This window comes from Triturus cristatus, chromosome 5_1 (assembly GCF_964204655.1).
Source record: "Triturus cristatus chromosome 5_1, aTriCri1.1, whole genome shotgun sequence".
Classification (NCBI taxonomy): Eukaryota; Metazoa; Chordata; class Amphibia; order Caudata; family Salamandridae; genus Triturus; species Triturus cristatus.
Genome location: NC_140587.1, coordinates 867,918,025 through 867,936,627, shown reverse-complemented (window position 1 = coordinate 867,936,627; position 18,603 = coordinate 867,918,025). Strand labels below are relative to the sequence as shown.

At 42.9% G+C, this 18,603-nt stretch overlaps 1 long non-coding RNA gene across 3 annotated transcripts in view; it reads left to right on the top strand.

Annotated features, from left to right (window-relative positions):
• The window catches only part of LOC146831560 (uncharacterized), a 128,351-nt gene extending 110,167 nt beyond the window's left edge, over positions 1 to 18,184 (top strand). For all 3 annotated transcript variants that reach the window (XR_014961588.1, XR_014961591.1, XR_014961590.1), the window contains one exon: positions 17,918 to 18,184. This is a non-coding gene — a long non-coding RNA (uncharacterized LOC146831560). The remainder of the gene's footprint in view (positions 1 to 17,917) is intronic.
• Positions 18,185 to 18,603: the final 419 nt, after the last annotated feature.

Sequence of the window (18,603 nt, the reverse complement as noted above, 5' to 3'; positions counted from 1 at the left end):
TAGCTGTTTTGGACAAAATAACAGTATAGTGAGCAGACTCCATGACTGGAACATGGTTCACCAGCGTCCCACTCAACAGATCAGTTCATTACACCACACCCTTGTTTTTTTTGTTATGGGCCTATGCTCTGTTTTTGTACGGTTCGGTTGCAGAGAGGGATTATGTACTCCTAATGTTATGTGCAGTGCGCCACAATGATGCACTGCATCACGTGTTAGTGTGGAAAGATGGGGTCTTGGGGCACGTAAATGAGCAGCGTGTTATACAGTTTACAGAACTATGCATGACTGGATAGGGTAGTGTTTTGAAGGACGTCAGTACGCTCCATGTATAGTCCCTCACAATTTACAGTAATGTAAAATAATCCAACAAAAATACACAGCCAGGGTTTGCGCTAACATGCCCCCATAAAATAAATAAAAACTTCAGAAGTGAAGCGCTCTTCGTATCTTACGGTACTGGGTGCTAAGATCCGTACACCGTTAAACAAGGACATGCGTGCAGCCATAACAAGCGTAATAATTAAAAGTGAGCCATAGTGACAATTATTTTTAAATAAAAAAACCACGTTCAAAAAGGAAAGCTAGTGCTAGACAAACAAAGTGAAAAATTAAAAAGAGCACAAAAGAAATCGACGGCAACACAAGCAGTTGGAAAGGGAAACTTAAAAAAAGAGCACACAAGAAAGCGACGGCAACACAAGCATTTGGGAAGGTGAAAAAAAAGGCAGCCAAAACACAAGAACACATTCACTTTTACAACACACAGGAAGAATAAGTGTTGTGCACAGAATGACAGTATAATGAGCAGACAACGTGACGTGAGGGACGAATTAATTTTTAATTCATAATGAATTTTATTTTGGATGTGCGCGTCTCATTAGGAGCCTGAAGTGAAGGTTAATTATTTGATGAACCTGCGATGAATGCATTAGGGACTGCCCGCAGGGGATGATGGGGCTCTCATCTGCGGAGGCTCTGGTGTGCAGCTTGGGTGGTGCTCACAAGTGGTGTATGCAAGGGGGGGCTAAATAAGGGTGGAAAGCATCTGTAGGTGTTATGCACCCTAACGCTAGTGGCCGTAGGCTTTTGCCTTATAAAGAAATGTGGGAACGTTGTAGGTTTCGGTAGCACAATAAGTGTGTTCCAATGCAGGCTTCTCCGCTTAATCATCACTGTCTAACCCTGGGCACTGCATCATCCTGGACTGCCATTTCTCAATTTAACAAACACTGAAGGCACTTAGAAGTACGATAACCCCCAATGAAAAGCGCTATATCATTTGGAGACTGACATTTTTGGCGCCCTCGCCCAAGGAGGCCACATCGTGTGTTCGTGCTGCATCGAGGTGCTATAAACCTTCTGAGGGGGTTTCTATTAAAGTTATGGAAAAAAACAAATAGAAAAAGCGATTTTTAAGCACTCATGCTAAACACTCGAGAGTGGGGGGAAAAAACAAATTGAAAAAGCGAGTTTTAAGCACTCGTGCTAAACACTTACCAACTTGAAAAAGCGAGTTTTAGGCACTCGTGCTAAACACTCATGCTTGTGCTTGCATGCCCCTTGCAAAAGCGAGCAGAGGCGCGCGGATCATATGTTTTTAATTAGCGCGGGCACCGCTGCTCGCTCCCGCAAGGTGGATGCCAGCTCAAGCACGAGCGCTGAAAAAGAGCTGACCAATTTCTAAAGGTCATCTCCTAGAGCAGCGCATGCGTGCTGCCTAGGCGAGACCTAAAAAGGTAGGAGTATGTCTAACTTATCCAAAACATTCGAAAGGTTAAAGTAAAAGGAACTAACAATGAACAAAGCAAATCAGAGTTTCAAGATCTAAGTTGCACTGTGCCCGCAGAATTTTCATGCAGTTTGTTTCTTTCCTTATGCTGAGTTTAATTTGGTTTAACGGTGGGCGCAAGGGCACATTCTTTCTGATTATCTGTCAAATTGAAAGCCACAGGTCATTGTCTCCGATGCAAAGACAGAACAGAATCGTCTTTACCCACCATCAAGCATCGGATACCCGGCTTCAGCAAAAAGCACACACTTCAGCGAAGGCTGAAAGAAAGATAAGAATAGCCCACTGTAAAGCCTCCATCATCAAACACAAAATCCTAATGTTTGCCCCAAATATTGCGGAAACGACTGCCAGTAATGATAACATTAGCCCACTTCACAGAAATGCTCCTCTTTTAGGACTTTGACGAGTTTCTCTTTTTCAGAGGTCCGAAGTAAGGGCATAAAATAGAGGGCTGTGAGTATTTGAGGGCCACCACTTTATGACCCCTACTGCTCAGATTTTAGTCCGCACCATAGTAACTAGCTCTGTCCGCTCAACAAGATAGCAGGCCTCCTTGCAAGGCCTGGCCTTTGTTCTCACAAACGCTAGACCCAGCATGCATCTTTGACCTATACCTACTCGGTCACTAATGGAAAAAATATGGTTTCATTTTAATCCCCACCATTTTCGAGCTTCACCTGCTGCTACTGGATGGAAATGAGGCGCCATCCTATACCAACTAGAATGTAGCAGTTAAACAGGTGTAAATTGCCCTATTGAATGGAGCCTTTATAAAGTGCCGCCAACCAAGGGAAAACTGTAGCTTTGAAAGAGTTTCTAAAAGTACTTTTCCAAAATAGTTAATAAAATGCGAACTCACCAGTAAATTGGGCTTGTAATAAAAAATGTTAAAAGTCCAAGAATGTAATTTGTAGCTTGCCCCTAGCCAGAGATAATATTAAATGTAATATTGTACAGGCCCCCAAGGATATTGTGGCATGGATTACAAAATTGTGCGGGACAAAAACGGAAACTGTGCAGCAAACCATTGAACATTTTTCAGCAAACTACTGAACATTTTGCAGTATTTTTTTGACAGTCAATCACATATTGTCTTGTGATTTAAGTAAAGAAGTAGTACAGTACAACATGGATAGCAGCAGTGCAAACTTCTCTAACTAAAAATAAGTAATGGGGGATGGGTGGCAGTAGCTGGAGGAAGTTAGCACAAATCTCCCACACATAGAGAACAGATAAAACACAGGCAACAAACTGAAGAGGGAGTGAAAAGAGTTAAAGTACTGTTGTACACTCTCTGTAAACGAACAACCGTATAACACTCCTAAAAAAACAGCCAAACCTATTATGGAATTTCCATACATTCATGTACTTGTATAGAATAATGAACCCTCACCTACATAGTGCAGTATTTTTCATCAGTGGGTTTCAGAGCTAGCATCAGGACGGTGTGCTGGAAGGGTGGGGGCCAGTTTTGGACCGGTGGGGGGCTGTTTTTGTTACAGTTTTGCAGCAGTGCTGCAATATCGGCCCCCTGTACCAAAAGCAGCAGTGTATCCCCACCAACACCCCTCTGCCCCCCCTGCGGCTGGTCCGACTTAAATGCTAGGGCCAGTTTGTGTTCCCAGTCCGGCCCTGGCTAGCACTAGGAAGCACATGAACGCATCTGTTCACTGGCAGTACATTCAATTCTCCTAGTTAAGGATTCCCTAGTTTGTGTTGAGGTTACGCTCATTATGTCAACATTTATGTTCTCCCTTAGTTAAACTGTCAAACCTGCATAAAATTGTGTGTGAACAAGAGACTTATTTTTTCACTGGTGTCTCCATGTCACAAGATTGAAAACAGGTGCATCGAGTAACAGACCCCGGCACTCTTTTCTGTCTACATGTATTTGTGTCCATATATTGTCCCCACAGAGTAAAGTGCCATCCTGGGGACTGTGGGTCACCTCAAATATTGTGAAATGGCCTTGGTTCATAGGTTAAGTTATGTTTTCTTATATATTCAATATGCATTCAATATAAGAAGGAGCAACAGCAGTAGAAACAGCCCTTCTTCATAGAGCAGGTACAGCTTACGCAGAAACAGTATAAGTCTCCGTACTTCAGGGAACGGGTATAGTGGAAGCTTTGCTTCCTCACAGACCCGATACAGCACAGAAGTAGAAAAGCAAGCTTCTCTCTCTCTCTCTCACAGAATGTAGCAGGTGCAGTCTTTGATTTCCCACATAAGAGATTCAGCAGGACAGGCTAGTACAAACTTCAATCGCTCACAGAATATGTGCAGTTAAGTTGTCAGTGACATATGGGTTGCAGGTTTCTCCATGGAGTTAGTGCTTAACTCACTGACAGGAACATATAGGTGGGTGAGTGAGTGAATATGTGAGTTCTGACATCATTCTCCCTTAGGTAATATTCAACAACAGCACCCTGTTACTCATAGACATGTTTTTTGAGTTGATTATTAGTAGGTTCTAGTTATTTATAGCATTCCAGTCACAGCTATGCCCTAGACAGGCACACATGTGCCAATCTTTTTAAAAAGGTTTTGAATGTATCCTCTCCAGGAACAGTGCAGTCTCACAATAGGTGTTGCACCTGTTCAAAATGTTGCTGGCCACCATTAGAGGTGGGCAAGTCAACAAATTAACAGGGAAAGCCAGGCCAATAGTCTGGCTTGACTCTAAGCGCATCATGCAACAAACACAAAGTATTTATTTCTTTAACATGTGGAAAGGTTTCACCTTAGCACATCACATTATATCCATGCACTGAGAGGTGTTTATTAAAATTAATAGTTTTTAAACATAAACCTGGAAATATATGTCACTTTCCTTATGATGATGCCACTAGTGTGCTAAGTGGCAAATGAGTTGTCACATGTACCCTACACGTGTCATAGTTTGTTAGGATACATAGAGCAACATTGCATGGAATATAGCTGGTGCAAAAAAAGTCCTAGAAGAAGGAACACCTCCACATTATTGGGAAACATACGACGTAATTGCCCTACAGGAGAGATTGGCATTGGCAAACTTTCCCCTAGTAGGCTTCACCCACTATACAATTGCAGCTGAAAAAACAGAGCATTATGGCTGCCCTATAGGGGGACTGGCAGTCTACGTATCCGTGGCACTGAATATCAAATCTGAACAGCTACCCTCTCCGGACCCCAACATCCAACTATTTAAATTCACTCGCTGGTCTGACGAAGCTCTGGAAATAGTGTTATCGATTAACACATACGTGCATCCAAAGGCATGCAAGAAAAAAGCCCTTAATGCATTACTGACTACAACAATCTCAGACATACGATGTTCCCACCCTTTGTAGGACATAGTACTGACAGGAGATTTTAATGCAAATCTAATTGCCACCCCAGACGAAGATTAAATACTTGCAGCTGACAATATATTTTGAAATGTAAAACCTCAATACCAACTGAAGACCACTCAATTGGACCGCTCAGGTCAACAGTTAGTTAAGACACTAGAGTACCTGGATCTGAAAGTGGCAAATGGCAGATCAGTTGAAGACTTCCCTCCAAAACACACTTATCATGGGACGCAGGCGCAATCCATACTTGATTTCACTGCAGTCTTGTTATCATTACTTCTACTTCTTTCAGAGTTCTCAATGGAATACTCCACCTTGATTGATCACTCATATCAACATATTTACTTAAACTTTCAGCACTGTAAACATCAAACTGCTACAACAATAGACGGTAACATTCATACAATCAACATGAAACGCCTTAAATGGACAAACGGAACCTTTCAGAACACACAAAACATTGTAAGAGAATTACTGATAGGATCTGGAAAAGAGTGCTCAAACAAAATACAAGGCTGGTCTGACTTCTTATTAAACTTGACATCTCTAACGACAAAAACAAACAATCAGGCGCCAAGAAACACAAACTACAAAGCAGTATCAAGTAAAGCCAAACCTTGAAACGAGAGTTAAAAAAAGCAATCAGGAAACTAAGTGCCCCTCCCCTGGACCAAACAGCATGGGAGACAGTTGACACAAAAAAACAAACTTTGGCAAGATAAAAGAAACAGCAAGGAAACGTTCTGGTCCAAATTACTGTTTAGAGCAAGGCAAACCAACTCAAGTTCCTTCTGAAAAATGATAACTTAAATAGACCAGTGAACGCCATAGCCTCTAATATACAAGTACACGTTTGTGCCAAATTTTTATCAAACCAATTTACGGACAACATAACTTCTGTACAACTTCAACAAAAATAGCAAGAGGGGCCAAAACAGAAAGATTGTGTGATGCTGACCAAAACACCAACAAAGTCTCATTGTAGCATGGAAAGCACAGCCATAACAAACAGAAACAAAACATATCCGTCACTCTACCTAGCAGACGAAATAACTAACATAATAAGGAAAAGCAGAAGAGACAGCACTCTCGGGCCAAATGGGATCCCTCAAGCCATATTCAAACATGACCCAGAGTTTTGGAGAAACCATCTGGCTGCACTCTTTAAAGAGACAGAAGAATTAAATCAAATACCATCTAGTTGGCAAGGCTCAATCATTACACCTATATTCAAAGGGGGAGCTAGAACTAATCCAACAAACTACAGGCTTATTGCGTTGCTAGACGTAGAGGCCAAGTACCATGCCTCTTTGATCCTAGCTGATCACCTGGACGGACAAACTTAACTTGATTCCAACAAATCAGACTGGTTTCAAAAAGGTGATAGGAACGCAACCAATCTATCACTCTCCGTTATAGCAGAAAAATATAAGCAAAAAAAAAAACTCCATCTTTGTTTTGTAGATTTAAAAGCTGCACTTGACAGCGTGGAATAAACTCAGATAGTGGAATATATCCAAAAGAATATTAAGAGGCATAATGCCATTCTACTCTGACACTTGGCAAAGAGTGAAAATAGGTGACGGCTGCAGAGTCTCGAGAAAAGTTCAAACTAATAAGGGGCTTAAAAAAGGATGTGTTCTGGCCTTGCATCTTTTCAATTTGCTTATGTCAGACTTGTCCCAAAGGCTTAATGAGATCAATTTCCACCCACCGAAGCTGGGAGTGCGATCTTTATCGCATCTTGCTTACGCAGATGATGTAGTTCTTATAAGCTTAATGAAAGTCAGCCCCCAAAGGCTGCTTACTGAAAAGTTGGACTTTATATTACTAAACAATTTAAAAATTAACGTCTCTAAAACCAAAACAATGATCATCAGTAATCGCCCTAGTCCGGAGTTGAATCTCTGGGCAGAGAGGAATCTTCTGGAGGAAGTCATCTGCTATAAATACCTAGGGTATTACATTAACAACAGGCTGAGTCACCAGGAACAAAAAAAGTATATGTCACAGCGAACCAGTGCACTAACCAATCCAATCCAAAATCAGCTTTATTCGACGTGAGTCATAAAAGCAATACAAAACAGGTACAGGTACGTAATACACAATTAAAATAACAATACACATAAAATTGAGACTACTTATAATATTTACAATTTTTTTAAAATACATGTAATGTGAGTAAAAAAAATCATTACAGGTGACAACCAAAACAATTAGCACATTACTAACTAATATTCTTGATTCTTATTACCCATGCCCACCCCAGGAATTTAGCAACGGCCACAACTATTACCAGGTCAGTGCAGGTTCGAAGGAGTCTTCCTGCCTCAACACTCCGTCTAGTACCTAGTAGTTTGCAAACAGGGGTCAACCATACACGCCTCGGAGTCGCATAGGCAGGGCAAGCAAAAAACATGTGTGCTAAAGTTTCCATCTGGGAGTTACAGAAAGAGCATGTGTTGCTACTCAAGGACCCCCACCAGGCTACAAAAGAGTTTAGAGGCAACGCTCCCACCCGCATCTGGAAAAATAGCTTCCTATCTAGCACCTTGGAAATAAGATCCCAAAAATGTTCTAACCTTGGAGCAGTTTTAAGACTCAAGAATTCATCAGTTAGCGAAAGGGATTTAGTTTCCTGAAATACCTTGGCATTTACCAGCTCCCAATATTTCTCTTTCAATAGAGCTTTAGATGGAAAGGTAGCAGCCAGTGGGTTCTCCCAAAGTTCGCTCATCTCCAAAGCCTCAAGGGATTTTCTGATCTCTTAAAGCCAAACAATCTTTCGAGAGCCCACCAAAGACATTATGTCAAGAAAACCCTCCGCATACTTGGATAATTCCAGGTTGTCCATAGGCGATGCCAGTAAAGAATAGGTCGAAGCCTGGCTATATCGGCTATCGAGTTCTTCCCAAGGTCGTATCTTAGGGGTACTATTGGTGTGCTCTGTGGGAGAGAAGTAATACTACGAAAAAACCTATTTTCCGAGATGGTTAAGGAAGACAGGTTCTCGTAGCCCCACAGTTCAGCCCCGTAAAGAGCAGAACTCACTGCTTTAGCACTATAGACCTGTAACACAGGTCTAATAGGTTTTGAAGGAGACTTCTTAAATGAACCAGCTAATGCTCCGACCAGCTGCCTATGTTTTAGGGTGGACAAATCTTTCTGTAATTTCCCCGAAAATTTTTTGGGATGTTAACACCTAAATAATTGAAAGCCTGTACCTGATCTAGAGGATTTTTAAACAAAACAAAATTGTTTTAAAAAGTTTTATGTGGCCTAAATACCATAAGTTTAGTTTTTTTAATATTAACTTCAAGGCCACGGTCAACACAAAAGGTCTCAAATATATCCAATGAACGCTGAAGTCCGCAGGGTGTTTTAGCAATTAAAAGCGTGTCGTCAGCGAACATTAGGATAGGGACCTTAGTGTTGGCAAGAATGGGAGCATCAACGTGGGCTTCCAAAAGACGATCCGCTATATCATTAATATATAGGGAGAATAAAGTAGGAGCCATTGCACAACCTTACCTACCACCTCTTTGGACAGGGAAGTCCTCAGTCGTTAATCCCGGGCCTCCCCATCTAATACTGGCAGTGTTATCCGCATGCAGCCTCTGGATCAAGGAGAACAATCCGCCGTAAAGCCCTAGATCTTTCAATGTCAACCAAAGTTTATGACGGGGGACTAAATCGAAGGCCGCCCTTAGATCTACAAAGACCGCATACAAGTTCCCCTTACCCAGGACGACCGTCTTCCAATACAAGAGGATAAAGCGGAACACCTGGTCAATAGTACTAGTGTACCGTCGAAATCCTGCCTGAAAGGGAGATAAAATATTATCTGACGCTATCCAGAAGTGAACTCGATTTAAGATCAGTCTACCAATAATCTTCTGGATAGCGTCAATCAAGCTAATGGGCCGATAGTTCTCAGGTAGCGAGCGGTCCCCCTTTATTTCCGCAGCTTTCCATGAGTTAGGAATTGGAGCACCATGCGCCAATGCATTAGCGATCAACTGTATGTATCTCCCCCATCTAAGCTTGTCATACAGGAAAACATCCGCAGGTATACCGTCCGGGCCGGGGGCTTTACCAGAGGCCACACCAGCGAGTGCTAATTCCACCTCTGAACTAGAAAAATCATCTTCAAGTTTAAACAACTGGTGGGGCTCCTGGCTCGCAAAGGAATCAGTGGGAGAGGCATACTGCGGTTTAAAATACTCAACCCACTTCACTTGTGAGACATTATTTTGGGGGCACTCAGGCTGGCCACCAGAACCCCACTTAACAATACTCCAGAATAATTTACTATTACTCTGTAGGCTTGCTTCAAAGAGGGCCTCCCATTTTTTCCCGTCCCAAAGGCGTTTGGCCCTATCAACACAACTCTTATAGATGACTCGTCTGCGGCGAACCAGGGAAACATCCCCACCCTTCAAAGCTTTTCCAAGTAGTAACCTGGCCTCCCTACATTCCTTATTATACCAGGAGGCTTGGTAGTTAATGCCTCTTGGTCCTGTTTTAGCTTTAATGAGGAAATAAGATTTCAAGCTGGCAAATAAGCTATCATGAGCAGATGTTACATCCCGCAGATTCCCATCAGAAGCAAAAACTGACTCTATGGCATTAATGGAACCGTCCACCTCGTCCAAAATTGTAGATAAGGTGGCAGGTCTCCCCATAAGACCAGACCATCTTAGATGGCGCATATCGTTGGATGGCACCACCTCAGGAGGACTCAACTCTCCATTCTCTACGGGAGCACTAACAACCTTCCACCATCTATGAAATAGACAGAGAGGGTTATGATCACTCTCAGGAAGGGTCACTATCTTCATATCAGCGAGGGAGTGCCATAAATTCATGTCAGCCAAAATATAGTCAATTCGACTCCTACTCAGCCCATTATCAAATGTGCAGGCGCCCTCTCGGTCACTAGGCAACCTACCATTCACGGCCCTCAAGCCCCTCTCCATACAAAGAGAATTAATTTGAATGGCAACTTCAGACCACCTTGATAGAGGGGACAACTCCAGGGGTGGGATACCCCAACATATCTCTTCATTGTCCTGTGAGTCCCAATTGTTTTCAAGAAGGGGTTCGAACGTTACATTAAAATCTCCGGCTATAACGATAAAAGTATCAGCTGAGTAAAGATCAAAGAGACATAAAAGATCGTCAATAACCAGGGATTTAGCACCCCTACAACCCCTTACATACACATTGTATAAGTCAATTTTGCCCAATGATCCAAGATCAAGCCTCAACAGATGAATGTCTCGGTTTCCCGTGTGAAGGAGCTTAGCATTCAGACACAATTCGCTTCTTAGCCAGATAGTTAGGCCCCCAGATGGACGACCGTGGGACCCCTTAATTGCCGGGGTATGAAAGTTTAAGTAACCCACACAAAAGCATGGTTCTAGGAGCCAAGTCTCCTGAAATATACAGATGTCCATTGTGTTAATAAATGTGACCCAGTCTGTAATGGCTAGTTTAGAATTTAGGCCAGCGATATTCGAGGAGCATAATGAGCCGCCAGACAGTGAATGGCCAACCAATTCAGGGATGGTACGTTGCGAGTCTACTGATAAGCCACTGGTGACTAGGTCAGGCCCCTGACATAATTCCAGGGCAGGAATAGAGGGGCAGGTATTAAGGGATACCGGGACATGGCACACAGGGATTAAATAAGGGTCAGTACAGGGACTGACTTTAATAGTCTCTTGGTACTCAGTTACCACAGCCCTTACACCTCTGGCCCAATGACCAGCACCCCCCTCGTTAGGTAGTCAGTCAATATTATCCAGGGAAGAACCAGCCATCACCCTGTCCCTACCTTGACCACGCTTAATCCCCCCTAGATCGTGCGGGGGGTAGCTACGCAGTTGGATAGAAGAGCCTTCCGGAGGACTAGACCTGAATTCCAAAGATAGGAGGTTTTCTGCAAGGTAATTATTTTTAAGAGTCAATTCAATACAATCTACTGGGACGCTAGATGAGGAAAGTCTAGTGGCTCTGAAAATATCCTCCCTGATGACTGAACGGCATCCACTCACATGTCTCAACCAATGGATCGCCTTGTTAGTCAGTGACTCAGGAGACTCAATGCCGCTATGGACAGACAGTTTAGGAACATTGGTCATAAAGATTTTATTAAGACAAACAAAGGTACTACCTTTAGGTTGGACATTATGAGCACCCCGACCATCCAGTGGTTTAGCAGAGTCGCTTTGCCCCCCCCGCCTATCCATACAATTTGTTCTGACCTGCGGGGTACTATTAGAATTAGCTAATGGGCGACCCAAAGATAGAATCGTACCTGCCTTAACGGCGTTACTGTAGGTGACTTTACCTCTGGGACAGGGGATGGAGAACCCGGGTGTAACAATCTGTGCACCTAATGGATGAGCTGGGGCAGTTAAGGGGGTAGTTGTAATGCTACCAGGGGCGGACGATGGAACAACAGGACCCAACTCAATTTTACTGGTCAGCGACTCTATCACTGTTTTCAATACACCGATTTCGTCCCTCAACAATTTCACCATTTTAATAAGACTGTGTAAGGTATTGTCAGGTAACTCCCCAAGATTAACTACGGGGAGTATAGGGGAACTCAACGAAGGTTCAGCAGAAACCACATGAGCAACTTCCTGCTCATTCATCAAAGGGGAAAACCTATTAGAACAAGGAACAGTAGGAACACTGCAGCCAGAGTCAGTTACAGGAGACAAAAGAGGGCCACCCCCATCAACCGAACCCTCAGATACAGACACTTTGCAACCTCCCTTAGGAGCACTTGATGTGGTCTTACAGCGAAACATTTCCGGAACAATAAGTGCAGATGTAGAAAAGTTAAGTCCAGAGTCAGCAAAGGATGAGGCAACAGTCTGTCCGGCAGCCGGCAGTGGCTGATCGCATCCCAATATAGCCTCACATTCCCCCACCAGGTCATCAATACGTAACAAAGCCCCCTCCGGGTCAGGCTGTTTTGCCTGGCGAGTCTTCCTCAATTTCCGCACTTTGGGCAAAGAACTATTACTCCCTTGACCCCCAGAACTCTCAACGAGCTTCCTCTTGCCCATTCGGGAACAGGAACAACAACGTTAGAGTAGACAACGGGGCACAACAGTTTAGGACACACCACACAAGATGGCAGCTCACCTTTGGATGAAGTTCCACTCCTACAACAGTCAGTTGCAAACGACCAAGGGGATGGCCCGGCCCGGCCTCCTCCCGGGCTCAGCCCGGCGCCGCCCTGCGCGCGTCCCGCGACGCGGAGTGAGCCATTCGATTTTAGCGCGGAAGTCGTCGTGGGGGCGGTGACGCTGCCGGGAATGCTGGGAGTAGTAGTCCCCGCTGCACCAGGCAGCAAGCGCGACCAGCACCAGCACGCTAGAAGGAGCGTCCACCTTCGGCGGCCGTGCAGCAGCCCCTGGTCAACTCCGGTCCCCAGGTCCCCAGGTCCCCAGGTAGGATCCGTGGATGGCTCTCTCTGCCTACAACCTGGCACCACTCTTACCGGTTTCCGCCCTCCGAGGAACACAGCTAGCCACGGTCCCAATTTTGTGGATGGAAACGATCTCTATATGAAGAGGAGCAACTTCAGGATACCTGCTGGGCTGCTGTGTGCGTCTCCAGTGAAGGGCGGGTCACCTTCTTGTCTCTTTCTCCCTGCAGACTTTTATATCTCTGGCAAAATAACTGGAGAGCCCATCCTACAAGCCATTGCTCTCTGTAATAGCAGCAAAAATACTACCAACAATATCATATGCCAGCATCGCGCTACATGGCAAAGAGGCAAATCTACTGAACAAGCTGGTAGCAACTACATACAAAAATGTTTTTCAATTGCCACCGTCTGCTTCACCAGCACAAGTCCGGCTCAAATTTGGGTTGACGAATGAAAGCACAAGGAGAATGTACTCCACAATAAAAGTTTGGTACAGACTCAAACAAAATCTAGTGTGTTCTGCCCTTAATAAAGCATTGTGGACTGAAGTCGAAAAAGATTTAAAAAATCAGCATTCAACCAATATCTACACAGAGGATTAACAACTACATGCACAGGGGAGCTGTGGAATAAAAACTAGCCTTTCACAACGTTTAAACAAGCCATAAATAAAGCTGCTAAACTCCACTCTTTGCTATTAGACAAAAACACTCTCTCTCCCAGACCACATGCTTGGATGGTGAGTAATAATTACAAAACCCTCACACCAGCAGTCTACCTAAACATCACTTTCATGCCACACTTAAACAATTGATGGCTCTCCGCTTTAGAAAGCTCCAGTCAATAGCGGACCATCCTAGCTGGATAAAACAAAGGCCCCACTGCATGCTGCCTCTGTGGCAGCAAACAAGAAGACTTTATCCACCAAATATGTATGTGCCTGAAACTACAATCGGCACAAGCTACTCTATTAAGAAATGCTTTTATTGACAGGGGTGTGAGGACCTGTAGAGCTGCCATAATGAAAAGACTAGGTCCAACGGATCCTCAAATGATCAGTTAGCTACTGAAGTTTCTCGAATTACACAAACTGTCTTTGAAATTGGCAGCCTAGAAGGCATCTGCAGCTTCTCTTCGCTGATACAAACCCACCGATCACTCGGTCAAAAAGTGCCATGGACAAAAAAGTGAAATTTTAGTTTTTTAAGTTATTGTAACTTTTTATTGTCATTTTAATTGATTTTTTACTCGAAATTGTGTTATGGTTTTAGTTAAATAAACAATAAGAATGTAAATAAATGGAGCAACATTGCAGTCTATTAAATCTAACACAGGAGGTTTTTTACTGCCCATATTCTGAAATCACATATATTAATTAAGTGCTTTCATGTGTGACCATGAAAAAAGAAGTTGGTACTGTGAAATACAAATATTTGCACAGGATCATATAGTTTGATCAAGCAGGGATGCCAAGATTGAGCCCAGATTTTCTGTTTCACATTGTACAGTTCAGCCACTAGATGGGTATCTCTATCTCTCACCCAGCTGTTGTTCGCAGTGCTTTTGTTTTCGCATTTTTTTGCGTGAAATGCGTACTCTCATCAAAAATTGACACACGTGAATTTCACACTAAAATATAGCACTAAATGATAGATTTGCATTACATGAATTTTCCCTGAAATCACGAGTAGTTAAGAAAAAGCAAGTTGCATAAATGTAGCACTCCCCTAGCTTACAGTGGCGCGTCTATCGCTATCCACTGCTTTTACTGGTGCCTCATACAGCCACCCATGTTCTTCAAGGCTGCAGTGATACAGTAGCACTCCCAGTGGGACCCAGGCAAACACATCCTCCATATAGAGGCTGAGAAAACAAAAACTTTACCTTAGAAGTTTCATTTCTTCCATTAAAGTCTCAAATTAGTATGTCAATGGAGCAGTAAATTCTGAGCAGTACAGAGCAGCCAGTGTTCACCTGTAAGGCCTTGTCTTGGTGTCTTGCAGCAAATAGCCCTGTGATTTAGCAGATTATAACCATTTCCCAAGACATGTCTGTATCCAAGACAGGCAAGTTTAAAGCCAGCGTTTTTCAATAAGCAACACTGGTGGGTGTTTATTATCTGCAAGCATGGTTTCTCCCATGTCAGAGATGCTGCACAGATGTTTGAAAATGCAAATGCCTGGTGTTTTTCTGCTCTCTCCTTGTGCAACCGAATCAACTTACAAAGTATAGAGATGGAGATGTGGGAAGTGGGGGCGAATCTGGCCCCCTTTCCTGACTGCACAGTGTCAATCCCTGGTCTGCTGATCCAATCAGATAAAAGGCGCTCTCTGACACTTAAAACAAATGATCTCCCTGCATGGCTTTTGTTTTATTAACTAGTTCTTTAGAAATGCTGCTTTCTAGCAGCACCAGCAGTTAAAGAAAACAAATCACATTGGGAGAAATCATATTATTATTTTTTTTTGCTGGGGGTTTGTTAAATATTGCAGTTATCATGGGACACCTCCAATATCACGGGAAACTTGCAAATCGCGGAATCGCGAAAGTCTGATAGGTCGGAGGATTGTATCCCGATGCTTTCCTTGAGGAACAACCAACCCTGCTAGAGTGAAAATCACTGTTAGGGTCTTTCCACTGCAATGACATGTTTAACATCCTACTTTTAAATACAATGCACTCTGCCTTATGGGCAGTAAGGTCTACTTAGGGGCAACGTATTCATATTTATTATTTAAAAGGAAGGTTTAGGTCTGTGAAAAGGGGTTATTATGACAACTCGAATTTTAATTTTAAACCTGCACAGTAAGGTTGGACATGGCAGGCCTGCACTAATGTTTACATTGTCATTGTAGTGGATGGCACAGGGAGTGTTGCAGTCGACTGGTGACATTTAACTTACAGGCCCTGGGTACACTTTTGTACAATATATATGTGTTTATCAGGGTTATGCCAATTTCATTATGCTGCAAGATGGAGCACAGGCACTTTATCGCTGGTTAGAGTTCTACAGCCAGAACTAACTCCTGCACCTCAGCCAACTAAAGTAAAGACAAAAGACACCGCCTCAGCTGAGGTACAGGAGCTGCTTTTGCGCTTCCCTCACGGACATCTGTGCTGAGCATGCACCATTCCAATGTTAGGGTTCTATATCTGGCGCCATCCAGACACAGAGAGATGTGTCCTATTCATGACTGCCTTTGGGGCTGCGTTCAAGGGCCATGGCAGGTCCCCCTATTTGAGCTCCAGAGATGTAGCTAATTCAAGTTGCAGTTGGAACCTTACCCTAAAGCTCAGGTCCCAGTTGTAACTGGTGTAGACATTGGGTCCCATGGGTATCCCCCACTGAATATCTTGACCCAAACTGGTCAATTTAGCAATACAAGTTCTTCAATGTGATAGCCAGAGGACGCCAAAGTGGGTGCTGACCCGCTATTGCCTTTGACCTTTGTTTTAATGTCCTTGAACAACAGACGGAGCAGTTATGTATTTACATTGTCTCACCTTGAGCTTTGGCAGAAACAGCTAAGAATTTTACACGTATGGTATGTGTGGTTTGCACTAAGGGATTTGTAGGGATTAGTTGTATCTTTCTGTATGGCATAACTTCTCAATTTACAAAGATCTGGCAAGATCTACCCCAATTACTATTATGCTGCACCTCTCCCCTCTTGACTAAGATCTGTTCGTAAACACTTCTGTCAAAACAATGAGTTCTGGAGATGTATGAGAACACCCAAGCGCTTCTCAATAGGATAACATTGGCCATTGGTCAAAACGGTCATATGGTAAAAATTAGTGTATGGTGTGTAAAATCTTTAAATATTTTTGAGTAATATATCAGGTCCCATCTGTTTTCTTCCAATAAATCTCTGCTCTTGTTTGAACTTAGTACGGACTAAGCAGTGAGTTTATTCCGTATACTTAATTTTTTTAAGTAAATCTTAGTTTCTGATCATAAACACCTTCCTGAGTAAATCTTAACTGCTTGACTTTTCCACCTGTGGTGAGTCAAGTGCCTAAAAGGAGAATCTAATTTAACTTGTTTTCCTGTCTGAAGTGTATACTAGTATTGGTGGCCTGAGGAAGTAGTGATAAACTGCAATGCTTTATGGGATACTGTGCAGTAACCACTGACTCTGGATCAAGAGCTGGCAGCCAATTTCAAACCAAATTCAAGCACAAATACAATTTTTCCCTTTTCCATGGGATTGATTTGACTCCATTAAGCTGGGCCTTTAAAATTATTTACTTTTATAAGCATAGCCACCAGTATTATGCGGCAGGGGAGGGCCATATTATGTGGCAGTGTTGACTAAATTATGCGGAAAGAAAAGGTAAAGTATGCAGCATAATGCAGCACATTTCTATCATAGTATTACTTCATTGTTTTGCCATTTTTACTCATGTTAACACTGTCTGGGCAAAGTTGTCACCTCATTGTGCATGTTTAACAAACATGCAGCAATAAGCAGATGAAAGATGACTAGTTAACTTTTGTGAAGTGCATTCCACTGTGCGGGAAACATTATCACATTTTTAGAAACTTTTGATCCACTTGAGCTTGCTACAATTTTTTTTTAATCTGCAGATTAAGGAATTATGTGGCAAATGCGACAAATCCATAATGATGTGAAATACACCGCAGCAGTAGAATTGCACGATTCCAGTAGCCATGTCTGTATGTGAAACCCTCCTTTGTACTGTTGAATCCCATGGGTCTCGTACATTTCATATTATTCCCCCTCACATATACTAATTTAGGATATTTTTATTTTGGGCCATGAAGCAGTCCCTCCTGGTTATCGCATTATTCTGAAAACATGACATAACACAAACTATGGAGTTCTCAGATGAGCTGCGGGACATTTTATTTTACAGCTGCTACAAACCACTCAGAATAATTAATATGAAGAAGAAAACAGCATACATTGTGCATTTTTAATGTTTCGTGAAACAACTCTGTGAGTACATTTTCAGTGACGGAAACATAATAGCTGCACCAGTGACTGAATTTTAATTGGCTTATTAGTTGGAATGCCTACTTAACTCGAGTATAATTGGAGCACAAATGACAGCTTTGTGCCATTATATTATCCCTTTCGTGTCGCTAAATTCTAAAATCAGTGCCCCTATATGCTTTAAGACTGCGGGTGGATTTTGTTGTGTACTTTTTATGAGAAAACTCATCCAAGCCAAACGATTCCACCCTACAAGGAATTCGCCTGTTTGGTGAGCAGACTACTTGGTGCCTTACTGCTGAAAAGATACACGTCGCTTCATTCTAAATAAAATGTATTATTTTATCAGACTATCTTATGACTTCCTTCACAGCTTCCCTATCAAGTCTCAAACCGTCGTTTTAAAATAGCTGCCTGTCTTCACCATGACGGTTAACGTCCTGCACGTGGCATTCCGGAAGGCAGGAAGTATCACTTCTCTCGTGACGGAAATGATCCGAACTCGTGACCGACTTGTGGGTGAAAAATACGAGCTACACCTTTAACCTTTATTGCCAAGGGCATGGCAGAGGGAGCTCAGAACGGTGATCAACACAGTAATTATGTATTTATCATGTGTTCTGTGATTAAAGAAATGCCATGCTTTATACAGAATGGTGCTCAACCCTTCGCATCTATTGGTAAATGAATGATGATATAAAATAAAGTTGAATCCTTTACCACTTGAGTAGGGGTGTGGGGGGGGGGGGGGGGGGAGGGGGGGGAGGGGAGATTTCCTTGTGGGCTGGTACAAGGTGGACTGGTTTTGCTGCTCGGGTGCTCTAATGCTTCACGATAGGATGTCGGACCCTGAAGTAATAAGCATTTGCAAAGCCAATAGATCTAGCCTTGGCAAGCTCGTCTGATTTTTGGATTGTAAACATGTGCCACAAAAATATAAAGAAGGCAAGCAAGCAAAGCATGCCCCTGCCCCCACGTGGCCATAACCGTCCAACAAAAATTGGCATTAAAAAAAGAAACATTAGCAAATTTATTAGAACAGTACGTGTGATTGATTCC